We start from the raw sequence: 27,995 nt of genomic DNA, 5'->3' as shown, positions 1-27,995 counted from the left end.
TTTTGAGTCTTGTAACATCCTCTACCTATGAATATCCTTGTTGCTTGATTTATAAAGGCTTCCCATTTGATTGAGGGGGGAAACTTTTACATGTCTTATGATGCATTGCCACCCTGGCATTGAGGGGGGGTGTTAGAATACATGCATGGGAATCCACCCTAAGTAAGGGTCTATGAGGGTAGATGTATGTGAATAGCCTTAAGGGGCAGGGGAAACCCTAACCCTAGCTTGGTAGAGGCTATATAAAAAACCTATGGGTCACTATGAAGTGAGAGAGAGTGTACCCAAGTTGTACTCTAAGAAACTTAGTAAGAGAGATTTTGTTCTTGTACTTTGAGCTCTCTTTCCCACTCTTGTGCACATTCTTCTTGCTTCAAACTCTAATTTTACACATTCAACTCGCCTTCAACCCACTCCATGCTTCTTGCACCACCCCTTTCCCAATGCTTCCATTCTTCCATCATCCATAGAGATCGACTTGGATACAGTCGCTACTACCACTCTTTGTGGACTATTGAATGTCAATGACTAGCGATGTACTCCTTCAGCATCGACATTATCTTCATCATACCACACTCCAAATGTACCCCAAGTAGAAACCTGCAGCCTATGTGAGATGCAATGTAGGTGGCAACTAGCAATCTGGCATTCCTTGTTCTCCTCATCCCAGCCCCACCACTCCACCTTCTTCTTGCCACGTCCTCACCTATCACCCTGAAGTTACCCCAATTCCATGTATGCAATGCCATTGTGTGCTACCTTTGCCACATTCATCTGTAGTGAGCAACACACCTTTTGCCACATGGTTCACCAGATTCTGTCCTCCTCGCAGCCTCCATGGTACAACACAAGCCTCTTCTTCTCATGGTCAAATCGACAGCATTTGTGGCTCCTCATCTTCCGTGCAATGTTGTGAATGGCTCTTTCTTCTTTGCCTTATCCTCAATATCTAAAGGAAATTTAATATAAGCCACCTAGCCTTTTAAAAGATTAATTAAAAGTACCTTGTTCACATGGTTGATTTTTTTATTTTATGTGTCCCCCTTATTATCAAGAATTTCGATCTTCATCACATCATAAAAGAGATTTATTTCCTATTTTTAGTTTTATTTTCAATAAAACTTACCTCTCTTTTCCTTTTAATTGGGTGGGATAACTCTAATGTTTTATCCTTTGTAAGGGTATGCTTAATCTTTATATTTTTCTTCAGGTTTTCTTATGTGCTTCATAGTACAATTTTATTTCCCCCTATCTTGGGCGTGAAGTTATTTTTGCGTACAAGTTGGATTAAGAGCCCTATCTTTTGTGTGCTAAGTTGATTTTTATTGTGGTGAGAGTTTAACCCTAGGCTCAACATCCTAGTTGTGTGTATTTTTGTGTGATTATTTTCCTTCCCTATCCAATGGCAATTCAAAGATCCAAGAAGAAAATGAAGACTAATGATGAAGATAAAGATTTTTTTTTCAAGAGCTGATTGTGGTTCTTCTCCAAATTTGTTTGCATGGATGCCTCACACTTAAGCATGGGAGGAATTATGAAAGACAAATATGTGAAAATATAGGCACCAAAATGTGCTCACATGGAAACAATTTTTTGTAAAATGACACATTGAAAATGTACCTCTTGGAAAAAATTCAAATATGAAGCAATGTAACAATGTGGGTCCTTAGGCTCACATCTTAAAATATGGAAAGGAAAATAAAGGTCAAACACCTTTGTCCTATTCTCAAAAATAAAGGGTAGCCAAAATGTATGCAACCCAATTTTTATAATATCAAGAAAAGAAAAGGAAGAGGCTTGTCGGGTGATTTGAGGAGGTGGGAGGTTGAGGTGGTTATACCCTCTCTCTTCCTTTATCTTCTCCTTTCACCCTTCATTTCTCCCTCTCCCATTTTGACACAACTCTCATCTTTCTTATTCTTGCTCCTTTCTCTTGTGCTTCATTGCCAAATCTAATGGAGAGTGAGGAAAAGGAAGAGAGTGAGGATGGAAGCATTGTTTAATTTCTTCTGTACCTCTCTTTTGTGTGTTTTGGAGAAATGGATTCTCGATGAAGATGAAGGTTTCTTGCAGGTTTTTGTGGCCAGTGAGCATACTTGCAGCCTCTCTTGGCAGGTTGGTGGTTCTCATGGTATCGTGGTAGGGTGTTATTCACAAGTCGAGAGAACACACAGATCATTGACAAAAACCTCTGACTTCTTCCTAAGGATATCCTTGAATATATCACACATGAGTCTCTAGAAGGTAGCTAGCATGTTATTCAACTTGAAGTGCATGACTATGTAGGCAAAGACTCCCCACTCAGTAGCAAAGGTGGTCTTGTGCCTATCATCAGGGTGCACTTGCACCTAGTTGTACCCCGAGGAGCTATCTAAGAAGCTGTAGGCGTCTTTACCACAACTACTCTTTTGAGCATGTACTCATATACAACAATGGATAATTATCTCTCTTTGTAGCAGTGTTTACCTTCTTGTAGTTAATGCACACTCTGATCTTCCCATTCTTCTTTAGTACGATGACTATGGGTGAGACCCAATCTGTGTGCTCAATCTCGTAGATGAATCCTACTCTCATTAGCTTATCGATTTCTTCCTTGACAGTGTGGGCATGCTTTGGATTCATGGGGTATGGTTCGCTGCTTGAGCAGGATTGCGTTGGGTGTCATGGTTATATTGTGAGTCACTACACTCGGATCTACCCCTTTGAATTCCTCCAGGGACCAAGAAAAGATGTCTATATACTCGTGCAAGAGAGCAATGAGACTTGCTTCCTCTGCCGCGGTTAGGTCATTGTCTATAAAGATAGGTCGGGGTGTCTCCCCCTCCCTAGCTAATTTGACCTCCTTGACCCTGGGAAATCCTTCTATGGATTCGCTTGCTTGCCTGTGGCATTTGGCCCCCAGCAAGATCACTACCATATCGCCTTTCTTGAACTTGATGAATCTCTTTGGCAAGTCATGTGGTGTTCTTTGCTCCTCTGCCTGCGCATCCTTAGGCTGCTTCCTTCTTTCCTCCTTTAATCCACGGCACCTGAGGTGGACCGGTAAGTCCCCCCCTTGGTGCATCTAGTCTTGGAAGGTCGAGGTATCTCGGGATCACTATCTGCAACTCGGAATTTAACTCTCCGTCTTTGCTAAAAGAGGGAGTCTATCCTAGTGGTCATAGCTTTGATGGTGAATCCATCTTAAGTAAGTCCCCCCCTTGGTGCGTCTTAGTATTGGAAGGTTGAGGTATCTCGGGATCACTATTTGCAACTCAGAATTTAACTCTCCGTCTTTGCTAGAAGAGGGAGTCTATACTAGTGGTCATAGCTTCAATGGTGAATCCATCTTAAGCAATGGTGTGGCACTTGGTTGGGCTAGGTATGCTTGATTAAAGTCTATTGCACCTAGGTACTTTAAACAGGTGCGATCTCAACCCATACACATGAATCCTCTTTTGATTCTAAAGCCATTTCCCTTTAGCGGTTTGGAATCTACTCTTATTTGCTCTATCCGTCAGTGTCGTACTCTATTGTGTCAATCCCTCCTTCACTCTCGTCACTAAAGGAACAATAGTCCTCATATTCATCATTAGAGCTATCTTCATCGAGGTAGGGCTTTAATCCTAGGCCCATCACAACGATGCATCCCAAAGCAGTGCATATTGTTAGATGCATCAGTATAGCCTCTAGTATCTTCCACTTGGGGATTAACCATAGTATATCCATCTGGAATTCTTGGCCTCTCATCTAACACACTAGCCACACTTCTAGAGATTCGGGGCCTCCAAACCTATCTCCTTTTTTTTTATCATTGCATGGCTCGATTGGCTACCACCAATCCTTCTATTTTTATATTCTTTCACGATGATCAATCTATCTTTCCTTGCTTGATGCCTATCGCTTCCCCCTATTTCTCATCGGTAAGGTTGTACATCAAGTTTAAGTCGTGCACTTTGGTCTATCGCCACTTAGGTCCATTTAAGAGTCTTCAAGTGGTTTAAAGTTTGCTGATGGGTTGCTAGCTAACTTATTGGTTAGGTGTTTGAGGATCTCATGGAGCTCTCATTTGTTGTTTGGGACTAGGAATGAGACCGGGTTGGTTCCTCTGTGCGTGCTTCTAGCCATCATGCGGATTGCTACTGAAGGCTCTTCTCAAGTCTTGCCAACTGCATTAACAGCTTGCTCGTATTCATCATTTTTCGAGAACGGCACGTCAATTGTAGTAAGGACATGCATCCAGTCTCGCTCATCCTCTTAGGGCAAGGGATATACTTACTCGATGGCCCATAAAATTTCCTATTCCGACCATCACCCTTCAGCATAGAGGAGATGGCATCTAGGTCAACCATTGCAGTCTTCCAGGTGTCCATCTCTACTCTTAAGGCTTCCATTTGATTGCCTAGGAAAATCAAACCATTGCCTCAGTCTTCTATGACTCTCTCATTGCACATGCAAGGTCAACCTAGCAGGATATCGTAGTCCACTCCCTTCATGAGTATAAAATCAATCGAGAATTGGACTCTTGCGATTTTTACTAGCCAATTCTTTAACACACCGAATTGCTTTAGTTTCGTTCCATTATCCAGAGTGACGTTAATTCTAGCCATCTGACTAGTGAATTACCCCAAGTCAGGAGGAGCACTGCATGGCTCAGCACACTGACTCCCACTCCCGTGTCTACAATTCATTTCCTTGTGGTGTCCCCTAGAGCTAAGATCGACAAGACAGCATGCATTTCAGTGCCCTCCCAAAAAGCATTGACGTGTAAGGATTTTGGCACTGAGTACAACGTCAGAATCGGTATCTGTGTTTCTACATCGTGTTTGTTCAAGTCAGTGGCACCTTGCCCCATTGGTCCTTCAACCAATTGTTTTAGCTCCTGCCACAGTGGCCAATGTTGCCTAAGTAGATTTGCTATGCTTAGCGTCACAGGGGTGGTTACCAATGAGGTGAGGAGATTGCTAGTTTGTTGCCACACTCATGTCTCTACGCTTCTTGGCCAATTGCCTTGGCTAATTCGCTGGCCCATAGCGTTTAGGATTTGTTTATGTGTGGCATTGTTTGTGGTGCCACCGCATCTCTCGATTTTTGTCATGGAGGTGATACTGGTGCGCTTATGCTTGAGAGATCATCGATCTCATCCTCCAATATGGGCTTGATGTCTTTTAGGTGTTCCTAAGCTTCTTTCACCCACTTCTTAACCTTTTCGATGGCTTTGAGTTGGCACTTGGGGTTGGGATACTCCCCAACCCTCCCCTTGCACTTCCTTTCTCAGGCATGACATTTTTGCTTTTGTGTGTGTCACTTTCTTTCTTGCAAGTAGCGTTGTGCCACTCTCTGTTTTCAGCATGACCTTGCATTCACTTTCTTCCTCCTTCTCATATGGCTCCTCTTTCCAATTTAGGCTGCATCTACATTGCTTGGCCCTGGCAGTGATATGATAGCCTGCTTTGTCTATGCACAGGTCATGATATGCAACGAGATAAGCGTGGTCTCCCCATTGAGTGTCTCAACACTAAACAACCCTAATGGGGTTGAGGGCTCATTCATCAAGTTAAAGGAGGGCTTTCATCTAGGGCAATCAACAAAGGGGTGCGTGATTCCGCATTTAGTGCATCTTTGATTGGCCTTGTCTCCATTTGCTTGCTCCCATTTAGGGCAGCGCAAAGAGATATGTCCTAGGTGACCTTAAGTCTAGCATGTGATTGGTTCTTGGGTCTGCTCTCCTAAGTCTCTACCTCTCCCTCTACCTAATGCCATCACTAGTGCTGGTCAGTAGTCCATAAGGACTACATTTCCCTCTTCGTCATACGAGACGTAAGGGTGTACGTAAGGCTCTTTGTTGTTTGGCTCTTCCACATAGTGGATTGGAGCATCATTGGTGGATGGGTCACATAGAGTCACGGTGGTCTAGGAGTAATCTTTTGTTTGTTGTTGAAGCTCTCTCGGGACTCCTACAGGTAGTCTCTTCTCGATTCGAGCTCCCAGAATTTCTTCCCTTGAGCTGGTCGTCCAATCTAATGGCCTCTTCAAAGACCCTCATCATAGCGCATCTCGCTGTAAGCTCGAATTGCTGGCCAAGGCCTTGTAGAGCTCTTTGCTTTGTATTCCATTAATGAATATTGTGGACACTGATCTCTTGGTTGGTCACTCGCTAGTAGGGATTCTCTTGAAGAGACTCCTCACATGGGTCATGTAATCCTAGATATCCTCCTTATCCCTCTACTTGATATTCATTAGCCGCACTAGCAAGTTGTCGAAGTACCCAGGATTAGTGGAAGAGACTCTTGAGGTTGTTAAACTCAGTTTGCTTAGCAGCTTTTAGACTCGTGTACCAAGTCCTACCCTTATCTCCTAAGCACAAACCAAAATCTTGCAAGTGCAAAGTAAGATCAGTAAGGTCATTGGCCTCGCACACTTGCTCAAACTACTCTACAAAGCTATATGGGTCATCGTTTGTCTAGCTAGTTTGCATCAACTATCGAGATTTTAGACTGGCTCTTGGAGCCCTGAATAACTCCTAATCCTTCAAGCAACAAATTTTTCATTGCAATGGCACTTTGCTCGATGGAAGCATTGTCTAATAGTCACTTCATGAGAAGTTCACTCAGGGTAAGATCTCCGTCTAGCGGTCTTTCCCTCTTGGCATCAGGACCCGTCCTATTTCTGCTTGCTAGCACTAGCACTCCTACTAAATTTCACACACTTCCATGTTCTGACGCAAGCTCTTGGCTTGTTGTTCCTAATTGTAGGTCACTAGGCTTTGCAAAGTTTCATGCCCTAGTCTCCTCTCCCCTCCTAGGTCTGTTTGACATCCTCAAACATCCTACCGTGGTGGTTTGTCCAAGCCTGTAGGTCGTAATTGGCAACCAGTCGCTGGATTTTGGTTGGGAGACCTCTTAGGCCGAGCTCCTCATCCCATCCTCCGTGATTAGTGCTTGTCTCTGCCATGTCTGAAGTCTTTCTCTCCACCAAGTGGTCAATGAGATTGATTGGTGACCGTTCCTCCTGGATTCCCTATTGTGTCTTCTACTTGGTCCTACGCTTGGGGTTTCAATAGCTTGACTGTGTCTCCATATCTTCTCCTACTGGTGAGTTCATTCTTGGGTTATGTTTGGGTGAGTTCCTTGTTATTTACAGACACTCCTCAACTTAACTCCCTCGGTGAATGTGTGCACATGCTCTCTCTCTTCCATGCATTGTGCGAAATCAGGCTCTTGGCTTTTCAATGCATGTTAAATGAAAAAATTGATGTGGGGTGTGAATGCAGAATACAGGATGCAACTTATACTATCCCTCCTTTTTGTTCATAGCCTAATATGGCTCTATGTGCGTTCTCTACCTACGTATAATAATTGTATAGGGTCTCTATTTCTCCCCTCTACTTGATCAGGGTAATTCTATGGTCTATGAGTTGGTTCCCGAGTTGATTCTAGCTGGTTCTAGTTAGAGGCTGGTAAATTTACCCTAGTTATGTTCTGCCCTATTGGTCCAATTCCCAATGTTGAATGGTTCGACTCTGGTGGTGAATGCAATTGATCCAACTTGGATTCTCCGATTCAGTTTGTCTGATCCGGTCGAATCTTTGAGACAGACAGTCCGGGTGCAACCCTGAATTCTTGCACAGTCCATGCTAGAGATCCCTAGGATTCATCGCCTAACCTGCAACCCTCCAAAACTACTAATTAGAACACAAGGATGGCCTAAAACTACTTGGGGACTGCAAGATTGGGCTCGGAATCAATGCACTCGATTCATCCTCTACCTACAACTCTCTCTCTCTCTCTCTCTCTCTCTCTCTCTCTCTCTCTCTCTCTCTCTCTCTCTCTCTCTCTCTCTCTCTCACACACACACACACAAAATGCAACAGTTGCAAATGAGCTCTTCCTTTACCTCTTGGGTTATAAACCCTTCCCCAACCTTTCCAATCATTCTCCTAGTGACGTAAATCCTTACAACACTCGTTTTCCCTGATCTGTGCTCTTTTGGTCCTATTTCACAGTAGCAAAACCCGTTGTTTCCCTGTAAGTTACTGGTCCTAACCTACTCTAAATGCAACATAAATTCAAAATAGAAAACTCTAATGCTCCCTTCTACTTTCCTAATCATCAACAACACAAAATACTTACTTGTTTTGAAGATTAAACTCCCAAATCTCCTACCTACAAAGAGCATTGGTTCGGGGATGAACCCTACTTTGATGCTCGATTTGAAGCATACAAGCGCTCAAGCTTGAATCTATTGGTCCTGCCAATGGAATCAAAATGTAAAGGAAGCTCTCGCTCAACCGCCAAGACCCATGGACCGCTTATTCCTTTAAGCATTTCAAGCAAGCACTAATGGCTACCTCTCACATAGCCAACGCATTATTCCTCTCTACGAGCATAGTGAGCTTACCTTGATGCCTGATTGAGTTACTTTCTCTCTCAATCACTCCAATAGATCCATGATTTGTGATGCAAGCTCAAGTCCAATAGATCCACGATTTGTGATGCAAGCTCAAGCATCCTCAAGCCTCTTCCTCTAAGCTCCATCCTCCATAGCCACGTGCGAGACAAGAGAAGAGAAGAAGAAGAGAGGAGATGGTGGAAGATTTCATCTCCAAGATCCCTCACCCTCACACACTCACTCCCTCACTCACTCATATTCCCTTCCTCAAGCACTCACAAGCAAGCAAGCAAGAGAACAGAAGGACAGAAGAAGAAGAGTCCACTTTGCCACACACCAAAGAATGAGCCTTTCATTCTCTTTTTGAGTTTATATACAAAGCATCCCTTTGGGCACCCATCCCCTTTTTTACATGACTTACCATCATGGCAAGGTCCTCTTTTCCCATTCCCTTCTAGTTGCTCTTTCTCTTTACCCATGCCCTTCTACCCTTTACAATTTGCACAGGGGAGAGCCTGGCGCTCTTTTATAAAATTTTGTTGATACCTTTGGATTTTAAAAATGTACTTCTACCTTTGACTTAGCTTTTGAGGCTGCCCTTGCACTTTTGGCCATTTCCCTTCTTGCACCACCTCTTTTAGTTGACCCAACTTGCTCTTTTCTACTTTTTCTGCTTTCTTCTTGTGCTGAGGTTTATAGAAGGAGAGAGGGTGTAACTATAGGCATGAGCGGGAGCATACAGTCGACTCATTCTTTTGGTAACTTGTTAAGAGCCAAGTGAGCTTTATTAAAAATACATTTAGATTTCCTACGTAGTAGATGGTGGCATAGGATGATTATTTTATGCTTTCTCTCCCTCTGAGCATAAAAAACGTCATGAATTTTGGCATATTTTTTCAAAAACGTCTTTTTTTCTTCAAAATGACTTCATCTTGTGGTTTTTGGCCAAGTTACCTCATGTCTTATCTAGTTTATAAAGTCATGTCATACTCTTTGATACTTAACTTACTTAATATCATACTTGGTCTTGCATGTTCTTTGTCTACTGATTAAGGCTTTTGAGATTTGTCTTGCGGTTACGAAATCAATGCGATCTTTGATGTATTAAATGGAATCAAGAATGTTGAATCAAATATAATACGGGAAAATTTATGATCAAGCCGTCGTAATATTATTTACAAGGCATAATTACTTTTTTTTGGGGCTGGGAACATTGAGGCGTCTTCTCATGTTGGATTGTGAAATGGATTTAATGCAAGACTCAATATTAAGAAAATTACGTGTGGTCCCTTATGTGATAGCTTGACGAGTAATTTTTAAAATGCCTCAAGCCCGAATTCATTTCTTGATATGAAGTGCTATGGTAGGAATATTACATCTTCTCCTCCTTAGAGGAATCAAGATGTCCTCACCTCGAAAATAACCGGGGAAACTATTTTTTTAGAACTGTCTCTTCTATCTAGATGGCATCATCCTCAGGATAGTCTTTCAACTAGATAAGATACTCTCTAATGGTTCTATTTCTCAGAGGTTTCTCTTTTACTTCTAGAATCTTATCAAGCTAGAGTTCAAGGGCTCCTTGACTAGGCATTACAATTTATTGGTCATCAAGAATATGATCTTGATTTGCCACATAAGCTTTCACAAGACTAACATGAAATACATTGTGGACTTTCACATGATCAGGAAGTTGCAGTTTGTCGGCATTAGCTCCTAGGCATTTGAGAACCTTGTATGGTCCACAATACCTTGGACTCAACTTTTAGAACTTTCCTAATGATAGAGAACTCTTCTTTGAGCATACACAGATGAAAACCATATCTCTCTCTTGGAAGATACGCTCTTGTTGTCCTAGATTAGCATAAGCTTTTTGGCAGTCTTTGGTAGCTTGAATGTCTTTTCTAATAGTTTTGACCTGATCATCCATGTCTTCTAGCATTTTCTTAGAAGTCTCAACCTTTAGGGTTGGATTAGAGAAACTCAGTGGTATCAAACAATCTTGCCCATACAATGCTTGAAATGGAGTCATTTGAATACTCTGGTGATATGACGCATTATAAGAAAATTCTACTAAGGGCAAATATTGTATCCACCTTGTCGGTTCTTTGGAACAGCAAGCTCTTAGTATATCTTCAATGACCTGATTAACCTACACTGTTTGACCATTAGTTTGAGGATGGTAAGCTATGCTAAAGCAAAGCTAGGTTCCAACTACTTCAAATAGGCTTCTCCAGAAATGTGACATAAACAAAGAGTTGCGGTTATTAACGATCCATTTAGGCAATCCATGAAGCCTAAAGATTTCTTTCACAAACAGTCGTGAAATATCTGAAGCTTTGTAGTTGGTCTTGACTAGGATAAGATGAGTGACTTTTGTCAGCATATCCACAATCACTAATAGAAGGTAAGCCAACTATGAAATCCATGCTGATGAACTCCCATTTCATCTATGGAATGTTAAGTGGCTGGAGCTTGCTTGGCATTTTGAAATGCTCAGCTTTCACTTGCTAGCAACTTAGGCATTCAGTAACATATCAAGTACACCATGCTTTAGTCTTTTCCAGTAGTACCTTTTCCCGACTGCATTAAGAATCTTTGCATAATTAGGATGTCCTAAGAACGAAGAGTCATGGGCTTCCCATAATATCTTCTTTTTCAGCACACTTGATTGAGGGGAATGCAAAGCCTTGTCCTAAAATAGACAAGTCCATCATCCACGGTGAAATTTCAGTATTTGAATCTGAGCTTAGGATCACTGTCCTTAACTAGGACTTCTCTTAGCATTAGCTAATATGTAGGATCCTTGTTTGCCTCTTCTTTGACTAGCTCAATGACTAGATTGCTATGCATCAATATCATGGTAGCTACTCTCCTTTAGATGGCTCTTCCATGATAACTGCATTCAGAAAAGCTATATGACTTAATTCATCAGCAATCACATTCTCTTTTCCAGGTTTGAACTTGATTTCAAAATCAAATTCTTACAAGACTTCAATCCACTGACGCTGCCTCATGTTGAGGTCTAATTGAGTAAAGATCCATTTGAGACTTTTGTGGTCAGTGAACAAAGTAAACTTACTTCCAAGCAAATAATGTCACCACAATTTGAGAGCATGGATCATAGCTAACAACTCGAGATCATGGGTGGCATAATTCCTCTCATGGATTTTTAGCTTCCTTGAGGAATAGGCTGTCTGATGACCTTGTTGCATAAGCACACAACCTAGTGCAAGAGAACTTGCGTCTATTACAACCTCAGACTCTTGACTTAGGTTAAGTAGCTTTAAAATGGATGTTATTACCAAAAATTTTGTGAGCTGCTCAAAACTAGCTTGCTCAATGGGCATCCATACAATGGCAATTTGCTTTTTCAGCAAATCAGTGTGAGAGGTGTAGCTATTAGGGTGTAAATTTCTATGAAAATTCCTACACCATCAAGTCAGCCCTTAAAAACTTCTCACTTCCTTAACTGTCGTTGGTGGTTTCCACTCTTGAACATCTCTAACTTTGGCTGGGTCTATAGAGATTCCTTCAGCAGATACTATGAATCTGAGATATTCCATCCATCTTTTGAAAAAGGCCCACTTATTTTTCTTCCCATAGAGCTTGTATGTCCTCATTGTGTCCAACACGATGTGCATTTGTAGCTCATGGTCTCCGTCTCTCTTGGAGTATGTTAAGATGTCATCAAAGAAGACTAGGACAAACTTAGGTTGAAAAATGTCATGCATTAATTTGTTAAATGTAGCAAGGGTATTAGTTAGAACAAAAGACATTACAAGAAATTCAAAAATGACCATTTTTGGTATTGAAGGCAGTTTTGGGAATATCTTCTTCCTTGATCCTTATTTGGTAATAACCAAATTTGAGATCAATCTTGGAAAATGTTTTTTTCCCCTTACAGCCTATCGAGTAGCTCGTCTATTCTTGGGATTGAATACTTGTTCTTAATTACTTGTGAACTCTACCAAAAACTCTCACTTTCTATGAAATGATAGACAATTAGCATTACATTAATCTTATGCTAATCTTGTTGGTTGTCTTTAATTTGTTGGCTTAAATTCTCACCTTGACATTTCTTTTGTTGCAAATTTTCTTGGATAACATCTTAGTTTACCATGCCTTAAACATTGGACTGTAGCTAAACGAGTTTTGAAGTATTTGAAAGGCACTAAAGATTTTGGGTTTGTTTATCGGCACAAAAAAAAACTCCGATTCTATGTATTCATTTCAATTTTTGGGTTAGATGTAAATTGAGCAAGCTCTCACTTATCTATGAGTTCTACAAGTGGAAATTGTTTATTTATCAATGGTTGTCTTGTTTCTTGGACTAGCAAGAAATAATGTTGTGTTGTTGTTTCCACTACAGAGGTTGAATATGTAGCTGCATCTTTAGCACCTTGAGAGTCAGTATGGCTTGACAAGTTCTATCAGATATTGCCATCTTCCTATCTCCATCACACCACTTTGATGTGATAACCAAAGTGCTATGAGTCTTGCTAAGACTATGTTCAACATAACAAGTCTAAACATATTGTAGTGCATTATCATTATGTTGGATATGTAAAGAAAGGCATGATCATGATTGAACATTGTTCAAGTGATCAAATGACTACATATATATCACCAAAGGACTCAATGAAGTACGCTTCACTCTACTGCGCTTAGAACTTGGAGTTGTCTCCACTTCAATCTTTGGGAATTAATCTACTATGACATTGTAGTGTTATTGTACATACTCCTTGTAGGCACCATACACTTCACACATGCACATACACCTCAAACCTCATGGTCATCTTTGTACATACATATTCAGTTTCACTTCACATGCACATATTTACTTACATGTACAATATAATCCTTCTTGATCATGTTTGCACATTTGTATATAGGAGTTTGGGTTTTTCTATTATGCTCCCCAAGGGTTTTTTTCATCCACAGGGAGACCTTTGTTTGAGTGGGGTGTTGGAGATATATATAGCTCACCCTATCTAGACTAGGTCTCTCACCTATATATATGTAGATTATGATCAATATGAAAGTCTTTGGGATTGTACATGGTGTGTCTCCTCTCTCTCTCACGTCTCTACATATCTTCTCTCTCAACATCTCACCATGTATTGCTCATGGCTTGTGTTGCATGTAAGCTTTCTCACCAATGACTGCTATTTTTTAATAAACTGAAAGACAATATGCGAATGCTTACTTATGATTTGTTTGTACTCAATAGTACTTCTTTCCTTGCATTTTGATGTATTCCTTTTAGCAAAAGTTATTGAGATTCTTAGAAAATGGTAATAAAGTTACTTGTAAAATAATTACAATATGTAAAATGAAAAAACGTATCTTTGAAAATGGTCTAATTCTTGATTTGAAAAGTTTTTGGAATTTTGTGTTGCATTGAAGGACATTGTTGTTAGACGGATAACTATGATTGACATCATTTGCGTTTCCTCACCAAAGACTGGGATCATGGTGCAAAACACATTAAATTTTCATTCAAAGAAGATAGTGCTTGTTGCATGTTTTCCCATATATCATTGTTTGTGTTCCTTAAGTTTTATTTTGTCATGTTGAGATCTATTATTATACTACTTTTGTTTGGCTCTCATTTGCACTCTCGCAGAGACCTCCATAGGGATCTAGATCCTCAAGCACACCCACACTACTACGTCCTCCCTTGCAAGTCCAAAAGATACTCCACTGACAAACCATGGACTCTCTAGATGTATTGCCTCTATTGTAAGATCTAGATGAGGTCTTTCACAAGTTTGAGAGGTCACTCATGAATTTTTCGACGCTCAAGGGCCCACTCCATCTCTCTCTCTCTCTCTAGCATCCCCACTATATCGGGCCTCCAATTTGAATCCTTGAGTTACCCCACAAAGAATCCCTCATGACCCTCCATGTATTTTCTTTCTAGGCTATTTTCCCCTACATCCACCCTCATATATGCTTGTCTTGACTCTTGCTATTATTGTCATTTCAAACACTAGCTCCTTGTGTCCCTTCCCCCAATGCAAATGTTCATTTGGATCATCCTCCTAGTTTGTCCTCTCTGTCTAATCATGAATGTTCAAACACATCTCCTAACACATCCAACATCCTAGATATTTCAAGTGCCCCTAATGTTTTGCAATTTGCACCTCCATCTACTCATTGTAGCTCTAATAGTGCAAATGTTGCAACTCCTTTGTCTTTGCTTACTAGTAGGGCACCTAGAGACAACACATTAACCCCCATACCACCTGAAATAAGCAACTAACACAACACATTAACCCCCATACCACTTGAAATAAGCAACTAGGATAACATTACCCAATCACAAACCATGCCAAGATTCAATTGGGATTTTAGAGAAACTTGTTGCTTGGTCCAATGCAAATGGGCATATGATGATGCATGTGCACAAGGTGGCTTATGACAAAAAGTTAAAACTAAGAATGATTAGTGGGAGGATATGGTGTGTAAGTATGCTAAGAAAGGTCTTGTGGTAAGTTGGGAGCAAGCTTGGTTGAAGTGGACATGATTGTGGCTAGCTTATTAGCATAAATCTGATTGCGAATGCTGCATACCTAGTGGCAAGAACATCTATTGCATGGTAACATCAGAGGATTAGAAGAAAGAGAATTTAGCAAGAGTTGTTTGGGTACATGAGTGGAAGTTCGAATGAGAGAGAGTGGTGGATCCTTTGGCCGGTGTCATTGACTCTTGCGACCCTCTAGGTTGAATAAAATTCATAGGTGATACACAACTTCATTTTGTTCATAATTTTGTTGACATTGTATTTGTCTAACATTTTTTCAATTCATAGATGTCAATGCACCTTTTGAGCCATTGAGGGATTTGGATCCCAATGCACCAACTCCTTCATTGAACACATGTGCAGTAGCAAGAATCCCCAAGAATGCTTGCAAGAGAGTGCAAGAAGTTGACATTGGGCTAAAAATGGTGACTTTCAACATCATGTGTGGGATAGAGATGGCAGAGCAGGGTAGAGACGTGTGCTTGGAGATGGTGGAATAGGGCCGCAACAAGCAACAAATGGAGGCATTGAAGACCACATTAGAAGCCACAAATGTTATCGTGGGCTCCCTTGTGAAAGTGGCAAGGTCCATACATTGTCTTGCAATTTAGATTTGGCTTTGTCTTCGTGCTCTGATGTTGTTAACCTTCCTTTCCAATTGATAATTGCCACTCCAAGAAATACATCACATCATCTTTGAAGTGCTTTCAATTTTCAATTTCACAATTTCTTGAGTGATTACATTATCAACAGTAGTTGCTTTTCTATTAAATACAACATGTCTATTGAAGCAATAAAGTGTATATCATGTCTTGAACTTGTGTTCCTTAACCATGATATTGATAAGAAGATTGGAGGTTTTATTTGCACTACACATTCAACAAAAGGTGACCTGCATTCTTAACTCTTGTTGAACCACATCCATCAAAGTTACAAGCCAAACTTCTCTCATTGCATCAAAAATAGTGCAATAATCATGAGGGAAATTTGGTAATTGGTATTCTGAGACTATACATCTCAAGAATTCAAGGTAGCCTATGATAGTACTATAACAATTCCTAAGTACACAATGATGGTTTTAATTTTACACGAAACACAACCTTTTGTTTCAAAGAAAATGGCAATTTTGATAATGGATTTGTGGCACAATTCACCAAAAATTTGGCATGTTATTTGCCAAAACCTGATAGAGGAACATGAATGATAAGGAATCCTACAATGTGGTAGCAGTTGTTATCCACATAGTATTCTATAGCATGTCTTCTCCATCCCCTCTTTTTGTAGGCTACATTAATGGCCTCAACTCTATTTTGTTGCGCCGTGTGTGTGTGTGTGTGTGTGTGTGTGTGTGTGTGTGTGTGTGTGTGTGTGTGTGTGTGTGTGTGTGTGTGTGTGTGTGTGTGTGTGTGTGTGTGTGTGTGTGTGTGTGTGTGTGTGTGTGTGTGTGTGTGTGTGTGTGTGTGTGTGTGTGTGTGTGTGTGTGTGTGTGTGTGTGTGTGTGTGTGTGTGTGTGTGTGTGTGTGTGTGTGTGTGTGTGTGTGTGTGTGTGTGTGTGTGTGTGTGTGTGTGTGTGTGTGTGTGTGTGTGTGTGTGTGTGTGTGTGTGTGTGTGTGTGTGTGTGTGTGTGCGCGTGCGTATGTGCGTGTGCGGGGTGGGGAGGGGGGAAGAAGTGGGATTCTAATAAAGGTGTGTGACATTGAAAATGCATTTACTTGCATGGAAGGGTCTTCTAAGGTGCATGCCTCCCATAAAAAAATATTTTAATGTTTTGGATATTACAAATGCATATTTTGAGCTAACTCTAAAGTTATGCATGTAGAATGGGCAAAAGACAAATAATGTGCAATATTATGAAACTCTTAGAAAGTTCTTGTATTGTAAAAGAGAGAAATATAATGCAATAGGCAATTATATATATCATGTAAATTTCCTAGTCATATATTTCTTGTTCACTCTCGAAAACATTTTGGAGGTGTCACAAATTCAAGAGCATAACTAACATGAAAGTAGAATAACATTTTATATTAAACTTGTGGTAAACAATGTAAAATATATATTGTGTCCTCTTTGATTATCTAAAGGTTTACTCCTCAAGCCACATTTCAATGTTCCTCCAAGTGGTACATTTGATGGGCATGCATATACTAGTACCATGTATACACTTTTACCATTTCACAAAATAGATATTCCACTCCAAATGACCCCAAAGCAACATGGTTTGGACATATCCATGTAAATCTAGAAAGAAATACAAAAATGGTATAAAGGTGGGTCTTAGAAATATGGTGAAGTGGTACTTTCTCCCTCGTAATACAAATGTTATTTTGCAAGGTTTTGCAATTTGGTTTGCTTTGATCTCTTCAATTAATTACAATATGTTTGATGTAATATAGCAGCCAAGTATCATGTATGTATAGTAATATTATGCATTCAACAAAAAATTTGTCCCTTTGCTTTGTGCTTCACAATGAGTCGGGATAGTCATAATACTTCCGAATAAGAAAACATATAGTTGAATGGCAGGTGAAATGGCACCTTCAAGCAATACTACCAAGGTGACATGTGAGGAACAATCTTTTTGGAAACACTTAAAGATGCATCACTTTACCTTGGGAAGAAAGCATTGAGGGCTAGAGGAGATTGCAAGGATACATTGGACTATGCCAAGAATGAGATAAAACAAGTAGTTGATATGATGTCTCAAGTGTTGGACAATGGTTTGTGGAATCAGACTTGGTAGACTTGGATATGTTGGAACTAAGGTTGCCGATGGCCATAGGATACATGATTGCATATGAGACATATATGACATGGATGAGAAAATATTTCATGATGCTGCACAGTCTCTCATTGCTCGTCGGGAGTTACTAGAGAGACATGAAGTTAAACTAGGTGATATAATACATCAATCGAAAAAAAATTGTTTTCACTAGAAGGAACAAGACACATAATTTCAATGTATCCCATGAGAATGGCATATCACTTTTGATTGAAAAAATATAATGCATTAGAAACAATGATATTTATCGATATAAGGTTCATGGATTGTCCTTTAATTCACAATGAGAACGCATGCTTGAAAGATTTGCAATATGGGTTGCATGTATATAGTTATAGAGAGGAGGAACAAGTAGTGAATCTTATAATGAAAAAATACAAATGTTTTGATAGATGAATCATAGGGTTTAGGTAGAAAATTTGCAAATGGGCACGCTAATGAAAATATAGTGTAGTTGAATGAGATAGTTTGCAAGTACATGAGAGTTATCAAATTTGAGGTGGGTTCAGGCTTTCCATTTATCTTGTCACAACTGGAAATATGGTTTTTAGCACACATGAAGTTAAAACACCTTTTGCATTCCATGAAATTTGAGGCATTCACACTCCATAAATAATCTTCCTATTTGATTGCAATGAGCTTATGCATATAATGCTCAATTGAAAAGGAATATAAAGGACGGTGTGGAGGGTCATGAAATTTCAAGAAACACTATAAAAATACAAATTGTAGAACATGAACTACACCACTTCTAGAGGGGAAATGTAATGGAAGCAAACACATATCCATTGATTGAAGAGACAAATCATACAGGAAAATGTTTTGGATACAAGGAATGACCACACATGCATAAGCCATGATGAAAAACATCCTAGAAATCATTATGCTTTGTCATGAGTTTGGCATACTCCATCAAACTATTCTTGACTATCTTGCCCTCTCTATGCTGGGGGTCTCCATGAAAAGCTCATCATCCCAGTCGAAGTAGGACAGATGGGGGTTACCAACTAGCGGATCATTCAAATCCACACATTCATTGGCATCCACCCCCTCCTTATCATGGTCTAGTAAAATATTATGAATAATACAATAAGCATTTTAAGGCAAATAATGCAAGTCAAGGTTTTGAATGGTCTTACCAAGGTAAAGCCACAATCGCTTTACTCTCCCGACAGCATGCGCCACCACAATGCTTGATGAAGATTGCATATAGTTATCGTTCTAGTTGAAATTGTGAGTCAGCTTATCTCTATGAAATGGTGTTATTAGCCATGGAAGAAGAGGATAGCCTCCATCACCCACAATGTATTCCTTGATTTGCAGATCCCCAAATTTAAAAGGTTCCCCAGTCAACATACTTTGTCAATGGCATAGTTTGAAAAAAGTAGAGTTCTACAACAATCTATTGTCATGTGCACAACTAGGCCACACGATGTTTACATTCAAAAAACACATGTTGGTACGAGAAATTCCTTGGACAATCATGCTATTATAATGGTTGTACCAATCTATTCAACTCTCAAGGGGAGGCAAGTCCAACCTCAAGTGAGTTGCATCAATGCCACCACAATAGTTGGGAAATGAATGGAATGCTTGGAACCTTTCTTTACCTTGATTAGTTTGGACTTTGTTTGGGGCCGTTGTTGAAGATGTCTCCCTTTTTTTCCTAAGGAATAAGAGAAGTCTCCCATGATTTTGGAAATTGTTGAGTGAACCCATTGAAAATGCTTAGACACATCTATGCACAGCATGCCCAAAGAGAGGAAGAATAGCAATAACCACTTTTTACTCAATAGATAATATTTGTTTAGGAACATTCAAAGGAAACTAGGAATTCGGCCTTGTACAATCATGCTATTATAATTGTTGTACCAATCTATTCACCTCTCAAGGGGAGGCAAGTCCAACCTCAAGTGAGTTGCATCAATGGCACCACAATAGTAAGAAATGAATGGAATGCTTGGAAACCTTCCTTTACCTTTATTAATTTGGACTTTGTTTGGGGCCATTGCTAGAGATGTCTCCCTTTTTTTCCCAAGGAAGAAGAGAAGTCTCCCATGATATTGGAAATTGTTGAGTGACCACTTTGAAAATGCTCAGACACATCTATGCACCGCATGCCCGAAGAGAGGAAGAATAGCAATAGCAACTTTCCACTCAATAGATAATATTTGTCTACAAATATTCGAAGGAAACTAGGAATTCATCCTTGTTGCAAGTCATCACAAACAAAGGAGCCTGCGAAGTCAAACAATTCCGTTGGCAGTCGAAACACCTCTTGAAATTTGGTGCCGTTACATGTGTGAAGTACACTTACTGGTTTCACCAGCTTATAGATGACCTTGGTTTCACATACCGAAACACAAGAGCGTGCTAGATGTGATGCCATTTTGCAATGCCCACAATGGATCATAGTGAAGGAAACTATTGAATAAAGAATGCCTCATCATCATCGTTTTCTTCATCCTATGAAGAGTGAACATGGGGATTGCATAGCTCAAGGGCTCACCCAAGCACTGAGAGAAGGGCCAACAGGGTTTGTAGAAGAGTGAGAAGCATCCAGCTTGTTATTCGAGTCCTTTTGGAAAGCTATGGGTCGACCTTGATAGATTCAAAGCCCTGATCATTGGATGAGTTCATCACAAAAGAATGTAGGCTGGAAAAATAAAAGTCTTGGTACTTCTACTAAGCTTCTTCAGCAAATTTGAGGCTTTGCCGATTCATTGTTGTTACGGTTCCAAATGAGAGAGGGAGAGAGAGAAAGAGGTGTCTGCTCTGGTAGAACGTTGTAGGGTGCTTACCACCTAACTATAGAGGTGAATTGGAATGCATTGACTTGCCTCGTTCACTTTGGTGTGGTTGTGACAGTGTGTAAGTGCATATCATGCCTAGTCAAGTTATTTGTCTAGGAACATTGGAAGGGAAATAGGAATTCGGTCTTGTTGCAACTCATCACAAACAAGGGAACACACCAAGTCAAACAATTCCATTTGCAATTAAAACCCCTCTTGAAATTTGGCATCGTTACATGTGTGAAGGGCATGTAGTAGTGGTTTCACCAATTTATAGATGACCTTGGTTTCACATACCAAGACGAGCATGCTAGATGCAATGTAGTTTTGCAACGCCCATAGCGGGCCATAGTGAAGGAAGCTATTGATGAATAACAAATGCCTCATCATGAGCATTGTCCTCCTCCTCCGAAGAGTCATGGAGACTGCATAGCTCAAGGGCAAGCATTGAGAGAAAGGCCAATAGGGTTTGTAGAAGAGTGAGAAGCATCAAGCTTGTTGTTCCAATCCTTTGGAAAAGTTGTGGGTCTACTTTGATAGATTCAAAGCATTAATCATTGGATGATTTTGTCACCTATAGTGACAATTGGGAGTCAATGTCCATGTTGATTAGATTGAAATGCCTTTGGTATGGTGTGTAAAATGAGAATAGAGTAGCTTGTGGATTGAGTGATGATTCATAAAAGAATGGAGTAGGCTTGGAAAATAAAAGTCTTGGCACATCACTAATGAGCTTCTTCAACACATTTGAGACTCTACCAATTCATTGCTCTTACGGTTCCAAATGAGCAAGAGAGAGAGAGAGAGAGAGAGAGAGAGAGAGAGAGAGAGCGAGAGCGAGAGGTGTTTGGTCTAATAGAATGTTGTAGGGTGGCTACCGCCTAGAAAGGTGAAAAGGAACACATTGGCTTGCCTCCTTCACTTTGGTATGGCCGTGACTTAGTGTAAGTGCATACCATGCCTAGTCAAGTTTTTGCGTAGGTGTAGTGTGACTCTTATCTTGTAGAGCTTTTAGGACTGAGGAGCGTTAATACAATTTTGTTGCTACGTACACGTCCCATCAAGTCTCGACCTTGTCAAAGTTCAAATGAAATTTTTGTTGGCCAGAAATGGGCCATGGATGATGTTCGCTACACATAGAAAGAAAGTGGATGAAACTATCTTTGATGGTCGTGATTCCAACAACCTTGGCCATAGGGATCTTTGTTGACCAAGTCAACAAGATTCAAACACATCAAAAAACTAAGTAGCACAAAGGAAAGAACCCCATGCCACTCCATGAAAGCAAGGTGTGCTTTCCTCTAATTCTGTGATTGGCCATGATGGGAGGACTGTAGTATGGCTGGTCAGGACCCATGCTCCTCTTGTTTGTTGTTGTTCTGTACTCTTGTTTGAGGGAATTCACCCTACAAGCCCAATCGATTGTTATGTATTGGATCTACAGGCTCTATAACATGGCCAAATTAGGGGCCGCGGGGGCATCAGCTCGCCTGCAGGCGGTTTAGTTGGCTATATAGTAGCAGGAGGCTCCTCTTGAATTGTCACCATACGTGCCTTAATAATAGTCTCAGACTGCTTATGCATTTTCTCCTCATAGAAAATAACATCATGGTTATGGATAACCTTCCAAGCTTGTGGATCTAATAGGCGATAGCCCATCTCACTTGCATTTTCATAACCAAGGAAGATGCATTTTTGAGACTTAGGCTCCAACTTAGTGCACTTGTCCTTGGGTACATAGCAGAAAGCCTCACAACCAAAGACATGCAAATGAGTATATAAGGAAGGATTTCTAGACCATATCTCCTCTACAACCTAATAGTCAAGAGCAGTACATAGATATTGATTTATCAAGTGTACGGTAGTAGTAATTGCCTTAGCCAAAAAATGATGGGGTAAGCATGCTAGGCTAAGCATTCTGTGAACTTGCTCCTGAATGGTCCTATTCATGCACTCAGCCATTCTAGGGTGGGGTGTACGGGGCGGTGAACTGATGCTTAATACCCCTCTTGTCACAAAACTACTCAAAGGCTTTGGAGGCATACTCACCCCCATTATTTGATCTTAGACATTTCAACGTATATCGAGACTGGTTCTCAACCAAAGCAAGCTAATGTTGAAATGTAGCCAAGACTTTTGATTTTTGCTTAATAGGATATGCCCAGACCTTATGCGTATAGTCATCAATGAAAGTAACAAAACACTTTGTGCCAGGTAACTACTTGCAAGACATGGAGCCACATACATCTGAGTGATCAAGAGCCAAAGGCTCACCCATGCATGTCATACCAGACTTTTTATACGTATTACGTGTCTACATGCTATATAAATAGTGATCACAAGACTCAAATCACTTATAGTCAAGGGGTGGAAGATACTGCAAGCATGTAAGCATTTTCATTTCTTTCAAGGACATGTGCCCTCCATGAGGAATCACCCAAAGAAACCACATAACCTGCATCATCCAAAGTGCTAGCAGAGATAAGGCTCTTCGCTCGTGACGTCGGTATATTACATGCATAATGAAGAGTAAACATATAATGTCAACTAAACTATATCTTGACATCACCAATACCAACTGTCTCAAGTGCCATATAATTACCCAAATGGAAAGATCTAGTCAAACTGCGATAGGAGTGAAATGGGTCACATGAAAGGAAGCCCCTAAATCTATGAGCCAACACACTGAGTATATCTTGACAAAGCATCAATCAATTCTGAAGTATTAAGAGAAGAAGCTGTAAATATGAAATCATCATAAAAATTAATATACATAACATTAATCTCTTCAATCTTAACATTGGACTTGCCATGGACAATGATGCAATCATAATTTTTGTCCTACAATTTACCCTTGCCCTTTTCTTTATACTTGTCTTTGTACATTTTATGGCATTGTGGCCAAATATGTCTTGCTTTCCCACAGTAATGACAAGTCAATGAGGACTTACGGCCACTGAACTTATTGCAAGATTGTCCATGTGACTGAGAACTAGACTATTGAGAGTTTCTCCCATGGCAGTCATTACCGCTCCTACCATTATTACCTCTAACTATCAAAGCATGAGAGGTATGGAAAGCATCAACATTCTTCTTGTTAACCTCTTCAATCAAGAGTGCACTCTCTACATCTTGCAACTATTCCCGGGGAGTCCACCTTATGGAAAATGTAAGATACCATGTGAGTTCAAAAGAAAGGATATTATATTTAGTAAAATTTATAGGATTATATTTACAAAAGAAGTTTTAAAATTAAAATTTTAAAAGAAAATATGTAAGTTTAGTAAAGTAAAAGGGGTCCTTTTAAGATCTTATAGCATCTAAAGAAAGGGTATTTCTTTATATCTTTTGAATGAACATTATATGGATGATTTCTTATAGGTGGACCCCCTCGGGCAATTGTTACCCATCAATAGAAATGCTGGCACACATAGCAATACAAAAGGTATCCCATGATTCAAGTAGTATAACTAAGAGGAACAAGGAAAGAAGAGTGCCCTTGAATTTAATCCCTTGCGAAGACAAATGACTGATAATGGAATGAAACTCATTTAGGTGGGTTGGCATAGAAGTGCCCTATTTCATGCGAAGGTCCATGAGTTGCTTTAGCCAATACATCTGAGAAGTGGGGCTCTATTTTTCACAGACATTGCGAATCTTTTTGCATAATTTCCATGCAGACTACCCATCAGATATAACATTATAGAGAGGGATAGTATGATAGTAGACTTACATTGCTCATCTAATTTAGCCCAGTCCTCTCGATCAATAAGTTTGGGCTTGACACCCTTATGTTTCAAAGGTCTAACTTGCATCCTCGGCAGTAAAACTTGTCAGATTTGGGCCTTCCAATAGTTGTAGTTGGTACCATCCAACTTGTCAATATTAAAGATAGCACTATCAGTCGAGCCACCATCCACCATAATGAAGGCAAACAAGTGCACAAATTGTCAAAAAATGATGTTGTATTTACTACAATCAATCCTAAAACCACTACCAAATCAAGCTGAAAACAAGGGGTATTGAGCAAGTAATGAAATGTCCACAAACGCAATGCAAGGAACTGTCAAATGGAGGTGACTACTCACATAAAAATTGTAGTAAACTGCAATTATAATGTGTTAAAAATGAATTATAATAATGAGAAATCAATGTCAAAGATGGGTAATCATTGATATAAGACAAATTACAATTTCCAGGGAATAGCTCCAACTAGTAGTGAGTGAATATACGTTTGATAGTGAGAACTGTCAAAGAGTCAGTGTGTCAAATTGAGATACATCCCATTGGCATAACCATCATGCATAGAGTGGGTCTCACAGGTAATAAAAGAAACTAACTGCAAGCACAACAGACTGAGCAATGTAACAGAATCTCAATACATAACCAACCAAGGTGCATACATCATTAGCAACATTGTGACAGAGATAGGTGCCGGCCCAAGAGTAATGTCAGATCAACCCACTAAGCATCAACTACATACATAGAGTATGACAAAGCATATACATGTCACCAAGTCCCATGGTATCATTGTAAAATCCTCAAGCTCAACTACATAACCAAAAGCTCAATGTAATATTCAAATGTCAAGAAGTTCTTCCACCAGAATAAAAGTCAAATGCTAGATGAGCAAACAAAGCTCAAAACATCATGTGGAAGGCATCCATACATCAAAGATCCAAGTAGCATAGATTCGAGAGCATCCGACCCAAGTAACTTGCAAAGCTCTTCTGGAGCATCAAATAACAATACATAACAGTGAATGACGGCCAATGTCAAGATTCAAAGCTCAAATATCTTAGCTCATAAGCAATCTAGGAGCATACCCAAGCATGTAACATGAACCATGAGCATCAGTACATCACTCCAAATAGTCGAGAAGCACCCTAGAGCGATATGTATATGCTTTCACTCATAGAATAACATTTAGCCTTGCTTATTATAGTAGTAAAAAACCTCTCTAAAATTGAGTAAAAGAGTCCCATAGCATTCCAATACATTGGCATAACATCCCTAGATGAACTAGCATCAAATAGACATCCCCAGAAGTATAAGTGACCTCCACAGAATGAGTGAAGGGCTACCCATAACTGCAATACAACAAAGTGTCATAAATTGTGAAACAACGGCTGAACTCGAGAGCTCCAAATGATGCCCAAAATCATGCTAAAGGTGTCAGGTGCAATGCCAAGTGATTGTCCAAGGCCAGAAGCAATGCCAAGAGTTGTGGAAGGATGAAGCAGACATGGGTAAGGAAGAGGCAGCAATACAGTCAACACAAATTGTGCTTGCTGTCCGAGGCTTAGTGCTAGTTGGGCTAAGGTCAATAGAACTCAAGAAGAGCTCAAGGGGAGCTCAATGAAGCTCTGAGAGATGCCTTGATGAGCTATGAAGAAAATGAGCAACAATATATATTGCTTCAAGTTGAGCCATGGTTGCCATTAAAAGTGTAAACTAAAGCTTTTCTCCACAAGGTGAAGTAGATAGATAAGCTCTCGAGGAAGATAGATCTAATACTAGTTGAAGGGAGTGAGCCCTGAAGTAGAAGCACAGAGTGGAAGCAAGAGCTATGGTGGAAGGAGCAAGAGCAAGAGAGAGAGTCACACACACGATGTGGAAACTCCAACAGTCACAATGTGTGACCGGCCTTTCCTTTATTCAAATGTAACCGAAAAAGTAACGAATGAAGTGACAGTGTGGGCACCTGTCACACTTGCAGTGTATAGGTGTGCGGGTATGTAAGTACTGTCAGTGCAATTAATACATGGGCAACTAGGCACATGCATCTTTACTCCCAACAAAGCTAACATAGTAAACTATGCAATCAAAGAAGAACCATGGTGGATTGATTGGAAGGGAAAGTGCTAACTTTGTTGATGGTGGAGAAGTAAACTCTCAATGCTTCTCTCCAAGCAACTTTCCACTCTCCATTAAGAAGACTACACAAGCTAATATACAATATGTCAAAACTCTATAGAAACAGAATTTGTATCCTTTTTCATTAATTTGTCTATATAATGATTTATTAAATTTATTTTCTTTGCACTAATTAGATATAAAGAAAAGTGCATTGGAGCTGGCCACTGATGAGTGGTCACAGGTTATGGTGGACCCACGCGGTGGGTTAGAGAAAAGATAGTTCACACTTCCACCTATATGACCCGATTGGGCGCCTGTGACTAGAACTCACGCATATCAGGGTTAGACTCGCACACAGAAAGGATTGATGCCTTGAAATGTGGGCTAGATCCACCAGAACAAACAATTACAATCAACAAGATGGCATGATCATGAAATGCTTGTATAATGTGCATGTGTGGGCTGAAAGCTTGAAATGCACATTTCTTTGCATAGGAAAGTCACATGAAGATTCGGATACCATTTTTGCGATGTACACGGAAAAAGCTTTCATATGACACCCATATTGGGGGGGTCCCTAAATTTTAGGAGATTCCTAAATTTTAGGAGGTCCCTAAAATTTAGGAGCCTCGAATTAGCCTAAAAATGCTAGTCCTAAAAAATAGGGATGTCATTCTAAAAATAGTAAGTTCTGTACTCTGACTGTGCTTACTAAATTTGGTTGTTTCTATTCTTGACAGTATTCAACCCAAAAAGGAAGGCCATAGAGAAGAGACAAGTGTCAAGACACTTGTCACACAAGTTTCCAAGTGTCCCACCACTTGTCACATCTCATGACATGTGGCTGGACACTTGTCTTGTGCTACTCCACTTTCCCCTTTTGTACTAGCTCTCCCCTCTCCTATAAATAAGAGCTCGTTTTTCTTCATTCATCATCATTTTTCTTTGCTGTAAACTCATGTACAGCACCCACAGATAGCCAGAAACTGGCCCCATCCATCCCCATCATCATCCCCCACTTCTCCATTATCAAATTCCTCCATATTCCCTCTTCTATCACTGCTGTTTTACAGGACAGCAAGCCTGTAAATTCATTACAGCACCTCCTTCTCGAGCTCTTTCTTCCATTTTAGCTACAAGAAGAAAACCCTATCCATGTACTGTTGATCAATGATGGAGAAAGGCTGAATTTCCCTTTTTCTTCTCTCATATTGTAAAGAAATCAGTTCTTATCATTGCATAATAGATAATGCATGTGTGTTTGTACATCTTTGCATGATCTTGTGAGAGTGAGAATTACTTCTTCTCACTCTCAGGTTGATTGTAACTGAGCTCTTCCCTAAGGGACTTGGGTTGAGCAGAAATACATTCCTTCGGGGGGGTTGTCCATCTTCAACCCTCAATCTTGTCTCCATTACTTTTACATTTTCATGGCTGTAATTTTGTGAGTAATTTTCATTTTCAGCTTTAAGTGTTCATTCTCTTTTATATTAAATCTAAAAAACAAGCAAATATCATAATTGTTAAGCATACTACGTTGTTCGGGGCATTTACAGTGGTATCAGAGCTTTGGCTCGGTCCTCACCCCCAACACTGGTAGTGCTTACAACTATAAGTTTGTTTGTTTTCAGCCCTTGCATTGAGTGCTTGAGCATATTTTTTTTCTTTA

This window comes from Lygodium microphyllum, chromosome 18 (assembly GCF_053477565.2).
Source record: "Lygodium microphyllum isolate KBCC chromosome 18, Lygodium_microphyllum_v1.1.10, whole genome shotgun sequence".
Taxonomy (NCBI): Eukaryota; Viridiplantae; Streptophyta; class Polypodiopsida; order Schizaeales; family Lygodiaceae; genus Lygodium; species Lygodium microphyllum.
Note: the sequence above shows the minus strand (reverse complement) of the source record.